This window comes from Panthera leo, chromosome D1, assembly GCF_018350215.1.
Source record: "Panthera leo isolate Ple1 chromosome D1, P.leo_Ple1_pat1.1, whole genome shotgun sequence".
In the NCBI taxonomy this organism is placed as follows: Eukaryota; Metazoa; Chordata; class Mammalia; order Carnivora; family Felidae; genus Panthera; species Panthera leo.
The window spans coordinates 114,815,520-114,824,411 of NC_056688.1; positions in this window are offsets into that span (position 1 = coordinate 114,815,520).

Genomic DNA, 8,892 nt, shown 5'->3' on the forward strand with positions numbered 1-8,892 from the left:
TCCAGGCCCTAAGCTGTCAGCACAGAGCCCGCTGCGGGGCTCGATCTCACGAACCATGAGATCATGACCAGCGCCGAAGTCAGATGCCTAACCGACTGAGCCACCCAGGCGCCCTTCTCTCTCTCTTAATTGCTATGTGGTTCTTCATTCTGGACCAAGTTTTTTGTCAGATGTGTATGTATTGTAGGTGTTTCCTCCAAGTCCGTGGCTTATCTTTTCATTTTTTCTTCACAGAGTTTTTAATGAGAAATTTTAAATTTTAATGAAATTCAACATAACAATTTTTAATTTTATGGTAAGTGCTTTTTTGTATCTTCTCTAAAAATATCTTTGCTTACTTCCAAGTGACAAAAACACTTTCCGATGGTTTCTTTTAGGGATGTTTTAGTTTGACTTTCATATTAGTTTGTGTTTTTTTTACGTTTATTTATTTTTTGAGAGAGAGAGAGAGAGAGAGAGAGAGCATGAGCAGGGGAGGGCAGAGAGAGAGGGAGAAAGATAAAATCCCAAGCAGGCTCCACACTGTCGGTGCAGAGAACAGTGCAGGGCTTGAACCCGCAAACTGCAAGATCGTGACGCGAGCTGAAGTCACGCTCAACTGAATGAGCCACCCGGGAGCCCCTGGCTTTCGTGTTAGTCTTTGATGAATCTCGGACTGATTTTGTGCATGTTATGAGGTAGAGGTCAGGGGTCATTTTTCTCGACTTGGTCAATCTTTGTTGAAAGAACCTTCCACTCGTCATGGAAATACAAAAGTAGGAAAGACACGCCACAGAAGAAGCTGATTAAATTAAAACCACAGGGAAATATGTCCAATCTCTTACTCAAATGGCAAAAATACCCAAAGGCCAGCAATCCCCAGCGCGGGGGAGGCCGTGGAGGAGTGGAACTCTGGAATGTACCATGGTGCGAATGAACTTTTGGGAGAAGAGTTTTGTGGTTTCTTGTATGAAATTCAGCACCTACTGACCACGTGAACCAGCCCTTCTGCTCCTCAGATAAAAACACGTCCACGCAACAAGCTGCACACAGATAATCATAGAAGCTTTATTCCAGCCCCAAACTGGAAACAACCCAACATCCATCAGCAGGAGAAGAGGACAGGCTGGTGGCCCCATGCAGGGAAACGCTACCCTGCGACGACAGGAAGGGCTGGTGACCCCGGCAGTGCCCCTGCACGACCCTCAGGAGCACTGTGCTGCCTGAAAGGAGCCAGACACCGAGGGACGCATGCCAAGGATTCCAGTGTGTGAAGTTCACGGACAGGCGGGCTGCCTCTGGGGGAGGCTGGAGCTGACCAGAAGGGCCACAGGGGAGCTTTCTGGTGCGATAGAAATACTCGCCCCAGATGCTTAGGAGTGTGGGCAGGTGAGTGGCAACAGGTCCCAGGAACTCGCGACATGTCCGTTCTCTCCCCGCCCAGACCCTCCGAGCCAGGAGCCGTGGGGCAGCGAGGACGCTTCCCCGGCATGTGAGCGTCTGAGAACCTCAGCCCTGGATCTTTAAGGGGCAGCGGACACTCGGTGGAGACATTTGTCAAAACACTTTGAAATGTGCACTTCACTGTATCAAGTAAGACCAAAAAAAAAAAAAAAAAAAAAAAGACAATTACAGCAAAACAAAACAAAATACGAACTATCAGAAACAGCCCCTGTTTGGCAGCTGCCCGCTGGTTCTGAATGTGACGGCCTAGAGGGGACAGTCTCGCAGATGCAGAAAAACGGGTGCCGTGTCAGTAAGGTGTGGGCGGCGGTGTAGGGCCTGTGCCCCCGCGTTGTGGCCTGGGAGGCAGAAGGCGGGGGGGCGAAGGCGATCTGCGGCTCCGGGGGAAGGACCGGCTGGTTCGCCTGTGGAGACCTCGCCCTGGCTGTCCTTGTGCTGGCGCTCGCCCTCCCTTGGCCGAGGCCGGCGAGACGCTGGGCACGGTTTACTGCCTGCGGGGTGAGAACGAGATGGGTGTGCGTGCGGGTCCAACCCCTGGTGCAATTCCCCAGAGGCGGGAGCTCTCACGGGCCCTTTTTGCAGATGCAGAACGAGGCGCTGGGTCAGCAAGAGGGGAGGACATCCCGAGGGGCCTAGCCCTCAGTCGCTCTCAGAGGCTGCCTGACTGCCAGGGCAGAGGAGGGAAGGGTCCGTGGACTTTGCACCTGCTAATCGCACTGACTCAGGGAAGGCGGGGACTGTTTCCTCCAGCCTTGCACGGAAGGGGCTGTGCCTTCCGGAAGCCCCGGGAGCCTCTCCCCTTGCTGCTGTGTTCACCACACGCCCGCATTTAGGAAGGTAGGTCTGTAGACCTTTGTCCTCAATATGGTCATCCCACTTTGCAACTAAAAACCTGGAATCAGCGGCGCCTGGGTGGCTCAGTCGGTTGAGCGGCCGACTTCACCTCAGGTCACCATCTCACAGTCCGTGAGTTCGAGCCCCGCATCAGGCTCTGTGCTGACAGCTCGGAGCCTGGAGCCTGTTTTGGATTCTGTGTCTCCCTCTCTCTGACCCTCCCCCGTTCATGCTCTGTCTCTCTCTGTCTCAAAAGTAAATAAACGTTAAAAAAAAATTAAAAAAAAAAAAAAAGAAAAAAAAAACACCTGGAATCATCACCCGACATTTACAACCATCAGGGGACGCCTTCCCAGGGGCACCTCAGGCCTCCCTTCCCACAGATAATTGGGCCGCTCTCTGGGCCAGCCATCCCCCCGGAAAGGCAGACGATGCTGGGCCTGGACAGCTGGATCCCTGCCCCAGAAAAGTCAATGGTGCCCCTGGCGGGAGGCCAAGAGCAAGGACAGTGGCGGTGAAGGTGTATTTGCTCCCTTGCTGCCAACTCCATGATCCCAGTGTGTATATCCTTCAGGAAGGGGGGGCGCGGCTAGAACCCAGAGGGACCCATAAGTCACTATATTGCCACACGGATGTTCTGACAGAAGCCCAGACAGTAGCCTTAAAGGGCCAGAGTTTGAAATGTAAGTTTTGGCGGAGGGGGGTGAATGGGTGAAGCCAAAGCCTCAGAGCTATAGAAGCAGAGGGTGAGGAGGGGAGCTTGGGGGGTCTGGGGGAACGTCTGGAGGCCTGCTGGCCAGCTGTGGCCCCATCCAGGAGGGCTAGGGTGGGGGCCAGGGGCCCGGCCCCTGTGCCTCAGCCCGCCCTGGCTCAGCCCTCCCCAGGATACCCCGAAGCCCTGAGCCAGCAGGCCTGTGCAGCAGAAGACAGGGATGACACCCAGGGCCGTCTCGCTCGGGCTGCAGGGGACCCCCAGGAGCCTCGCCGGCACCTCTACCCAGGTGCCTGGTGTACGGAGCCCTGGGGACAGATCAGGCCGGGTCAGTGGGCGGGGGGCCGGCCTGGGAGGTCCAGCCTCACCGCAGGCCTTGGAAGTAGTGGACGGTCCACACAGCCTGGCATTCGTGGGAGGGGCCCCAGACTGCGGCCAGACCAGGACAGCCCCAGGGCCCGTGGCAGGAAGGAAGAGGGGCGGCTGAATGGATGCCGACGCCGTGCAGCCACATACCAGGAGCCGCGGGCCGGGCTGCCCACGGCGGCTTCAGAATAGGCCTCCGTGCGTGTGAAACGGCGCCTCACGCAGTGTCCCGAGTCCTCTCTTTCAGCAAGAGCTGAGCTCGCTCTGGGTGCTGAGAGGGAGCACAGCGGATCTGCCACGCGGGCTGACTGGGTGTGGGGACCAGGAAGCCCGTGGGGCAGAGGCCACTGGTCTGTGCAGAGCAGGGACAGGCATCAGGGAGGCCTTGCTGAGAAGCTGGCCTCGGAGTAAAGGCTCCAGGGCCTGGAGGAGAGCCAAGCAGGGCATCGCAGACCAGCCCGCCCTCCACAGGGACCTGGGTCAGAGCCCGGAGGGCTTGGAGCACAGGGCATTGGCGGCGGGGGGGGGGGGGGGGGGGAGATGGGGTAGGACTTGGGTTTTATCTTTTTATTTATTTTGGAGTTTTATTTATTTAGGTAATCTCTACACCCCAGGCGGGGCTCAAACTCACGACCCCAAGATCAAGAGTCACATGCTCCACTGACTGAACCAGTCAGGCACCCCAGGACTTAGGTTTTAAAGGATCTGTCTAGGGGCTCCTGGGTGGCTCAGTGGGTTGAGAGTCTGACTTCGGCTCAGGTCATGATCTCCCGGTTTGTGGGTTCCAGCCCCGCATCGGGCTCTCTGCTGACAGCTCAGAGCTGCTTGGGATCCTCTGCCTCCCTCTCTCTCTGCCCCTCCCCTGCTGGTGCTCCAGCTCTGTCTCAAAAATCAATAAATAAATGTCAAAAAAAATACAGGATCTCTCCGGGCCCTGTGTCATATCAGACTGACGCTGGGGGGGGGGGGGGGGGGGGAGGGGCCACCGCTTTTCCCAGGGGCAGGGACAGTGGGTGAGGCCGAAAGCAGAGCTCTGCTGGTAGAGCTGGCTGTGCGGGAAGGTGGCGGGGGGGGGGGGGGGGCGAGCAGGTCAAGGGTGGGGGGGGCAGGGGCACCCTCTGGTTTAGGTGCGAGGGGAGCAGCAGGAGGGTTAGAGGTCTAGAGCGCAGGCAGGTCTGGGGTTAGCCTGGAGAGGCACTCGGTGTGGGAGCATCGCTGGGGGGAGCGTGGATGGACCCGGGGAACGTGATGCTCACGTGTGATCCCCTCACACGAGGCCCCTGGAGTCTCCAGATTCCCGGAGACAGAGAGTGGATGGTGGGCGCCGGGGCTGGGGGAGGGGCCGGGGGTCCGTGTTTCACGGGGACAGAGAGTGGACGGGGCGCCGGGGCTGGGGGAGGGGCCGGGGGTCCGTGTTTCACCGGGACAGAGTGGACGGTGGGCGCCGGGGCTGGGGGAGAGGCCGGGGGTCCGTGATTCACGGGGACAGAGAGTGGACGGGGCGCCGGGGCTGGGGGAGGGGCCGGGGGTCCGTGATTCACGGGGACAGAGCTTCCGTTTGGGAAGATGGAAAGTTCTGGAGACGGAGGGTGGGGATGGGCGCACAACGGCGTGAACGTGCTTAGCGCCCCTGAGCTGCACGCTTAAGAGTCGGTGAAGACGGTACTTTCTATGTTGTGTGTATTTTATCACAATTACAAAATAAAAAGAATCTGGGAGCGGCCTAGCTGGCTGGCTCTGCCCGGGCTGTGTCACCCGCGGGTGTAGAGGGAGCCACTGCACACTGTCCCACCCTCGTGGCCATGGCGGGAGGCCCCCGTTTGCAGCCACGGGTGCCTCCCCACGGCTGGCTTGTGCTTGTTGGCGACCTTGGGCTGGGGCAGCTGAGGCTCGCCTTGAAAAGTCTCTTGCGCTTTTTAAACTTCCTGCTGAAGGACGCGAGCGGCGACCACGGACGGCATTCGGGGCAACGCACGCAGGTTGTGAGGACAGAAACGCGCTGGTCGGAAGGACCCACGCCTGTCAGGACGGCGGTCACTCTGGCGGTCGGGCCGCCAGACTCAAGGTCATGGGCGGGAGGGCGAGTATTTGGTCGTCTGAGTCTGTTCCTTCTTTTTAATTTATACGTTGGTTCCCTTTCAGATCCACTTCCTGCCGCTAAGGAGCTCTTCCAGCGCCTCCGCTTGCTCGGTTTACTCGCCTTCTCGCAAGAGGTGTATGGTTTCTGAATCTCGATTCTTCCCTTTTCATCCGCGTGCTTCGTTCACACGGTGTGACTGTCACCCTCTCATTTCCTCACTGAGCGCCCTCTCCCACATGCACCTGCATTCGGTTTCTCCCCCTGCCTGGCTCTGCTGTGGCAGCCACACGCCGCTCCCCTGCTCCCCACACCCGCAGGGGGCCCTCGCCCCTCCCCCGTGTGCCCGCCACGGAGGTTCCCGGGGGCCGTCCACGCGCCCGTCAACCTTGGCCATCGGCCAGCTTCGTGCGTTTGCCGCTTCCCTCTGCCCTTCTCCGCAGGCTCACTTTGAGCACCTGCTCCGGGTGGCGGGGTGGGGGGGGGGAGGGAACTCGCGGCTCCCCCACAGCTGCCCACGCACAGCTCGCCATTTCCCACCGCGAGCGCGGGCTCCTGTTTCTCGGCAGGGGTGCACCTGTGGAGTCCGCATCAAGGCTCTCAAACCGGGGCCTCGGGACCCTTTCACACAGCCAAAAGTTATCGAGGGTCCCGAGGAAGTTTTGTTTACGTAGGTCACCTCTATCGATGTTTACTATAGCGGAAAATACAACTATGAAAACGGAAAGGCACGCGCTTATCCTTCCTTCGACAACAGCACCGACAGACCAGGCGCCGAACCACCCACGGCACACAGCTCGTCAGCGGCACGAGGCAGGAGACACTGGGAAGATGTTGTTTTGGGGGTTTCCTGAGGCCGTTGCCCCGGGGCCCGGAGGTCGCCGCGGCTCAAGCAGGTGCGTGGGTCCCCCGGTCACTTCCAACCCCCTACGCGCCCGCCAGTCCCGAAGGAATAGGTCTCGCGTTTGCCCAGTCCTCGTCGAGCGTCTAAAACCCCTGCCTTAATCCAGACCCTGAGACCTCACAGTACCCCACCGGGCCCGCTCACCCCTCAGACCCCGCTAAGCGTCGACAGGTAGGCGAGCCCCTGTGGCTCGAGGTCGAGCCCCAGTCACGTGGTGGTATTTTGGGGAGCCAGCACTCGCGCACAACGAGCGCATGTCAGCGCAAAACAGGTACCCTTCGAACAACACGGCGAGAGGAGGGGCATCGATGTGTGTTGTGCAAATCTGGACGCCGGGCCTCATGCGGGAAGGAGAAGGAAAAGCCTCTTTTTGAATGGCAGGGAAGCCTCCCCACCCCCCGGCCGCCCCGTGCGGGCTCAGCCATGGGATGTGAGATCGGCTGTCGAGGAGGGGGAGAGGGGAGCCACACCGATCGTGGGAGGGCCACAAAGACGCGCCTGTCCCCGAGACAGAGACGGGCGTCGTCTAAGGAGACATTCGCTCCAGCGTAGCCGGGCGCAGGGCGGAGGCCGGACGGCAGCCCACCCCCCTTGCCCAGGGTGCCGCTCCTGGCTCCGCCCACGGTCGGACGCTCTGTGGTCCCCACCACCCCTCCAGACCCTCCTCTTCCCTGCTTGGCCAGTCCGGCGTGGGAGGCGAGGAGGTGAGAGGTTAGTGACACAAATCAGGCCAAACCGCATTGGAGTCCCACTCCTCCCCTGCTCTGGGGCCCTAGGCAGGTGGCCTGGCCCCTCAGCGCCTTGTTCTTCAGCCTTGCCTACTTCACAGACACTGAGGTCACCAGGGGGCCAGGGAGGGCGGAGCTCGGACATCCCCAGTCTGGGAGCCCTGGACAGCAGTGCCCTCAGAGCAGAGAGCACAGTGACTCCTCACAGCTGTCCTGATAGCTATGGGACTCTGGGCCCATCACTGCGCTCCCCAGCGCAAAGGCAGTGTCCCCAAAGCCCGTACCATCCCGGTGAAGGCAGAACCCTGCTGGGTGGGGGCAGGGGGCGGGCGAGTGGGGGGACTGGGAGCAGGGGGAGCCGGGGTCCCCACCACTGCTCCAAAGGAGGGCTTCAGCCAAATAGGGCTGTGGGGGGGGGGGGGGGCGCGTCCAGTCAGAGGCCTATCCCTCCCGGTGGCTCCGGACTGAAGGTAGCTGTGGGTTTCTGGAAGGAGAGCCAACACCCCATCTGATCCCTTTTCCTTCTGCGTACTATTTCCCTGTCTCCCGGGTTCTGCCTGGGAGGATCGACCTTCCTCTCCCAGCCTCGGGTCTGGGGGAGGACCTTCCTCTCCTGGGGTGAGGAGGCCCCAGTGGTCAAGGCTGGCTGGTGGTCCAGAGGGCACGGCAGTCCCAGCTCCTGCTGACCCAGCCCCGCTGCCTAGACTTTGCCCCACATGGCCTGTCCCAGCTGAGAGTTGGGGCTTCTGAGGCCTGAGGGCGGGGCCGGGCTCAGGGCCAGACCGGAAGACAGCCCTCTCCGTCCCCCAACCCCACAGGTACAACCTCTGCCTCCGAGCCCCCTGCGGTTGTCCTGCCCGCCACATAGAGACCCCAGGACTGGCCCACCAGCTGCGTGGGGGAAACACGGGTGGAGATGCCCCCCATCCGGCCAGGTACTAGGGTGCCCCCTGGACGCCAAGCACCACAGCACTCAGAGCTGCCAGCAGAGGGCGCCAGAGGCCTCCTCCGAGGGTGGGGCCCAGGTGAGCTCAGGTGGGCACTGGCCTGCGGTCAGGTGTCCTGGGGTGCAGAGCGCAGCCCACTGTGTGCTCAGGGACCCCTCCACTCCTGCACTGACGCCATCACAGCTGACGGCCAACCCAGTCCCATGTCCGTCCATCCACGCCCTCCCCTAGGGTGCCTCCCTCACTCAGCTTGGGGCCGAGCTTGGGCCTTCTGGACCCCTGGCCTGAGTCAGGGGTCACGGCCAGCAGAATGGGCAGGGCCCCCCTCAGGCCCTCACCTCCCAGAAACATCCCCCAGGCCCGCTCGGACACACGTGCAGGTGAGGGGCTCCTGGGCGCACCCCCTGGAGTCAGGGGTAAGTGGCCTCACTTGGGATGTCCATGGCCTGCCCTCTGCCCAGTGGCTCTTACAAAGGGTGCCATTGCAGGGGGGAGCTCCAGGCCCACACTGACCCCATCCCCACCCGCAGGAGACAGACTGGCTGCGAGCATACTTAACTGGTTTAATGACACGGCCTTTGAACCTCGGTCACCTGTCATCTCTGCAGAGTTCGGGGCTCCAAGACTCACCCACCACCCACACAGCACGCAGGGTGAGCCCGGCCTGAGACCCGGTCAGAGAAAGTTCCTTTCTTGGGCTCTGCCTTGGGGGCGGGAGCGGCGTTGGGATGGGGGCGTCGAAGGCCATGCTTGGGTGAGAGCATATCCAGTCCAACCTGGCTCCCCGCTCCCCGAAAGGGTGGAGCACGCACCCTGCCCCAGTGGAGCCTGGAGCCACCCCCCCCCCCCCGGCCACCTTTGGGGAGCGATGCGCTGGGTGG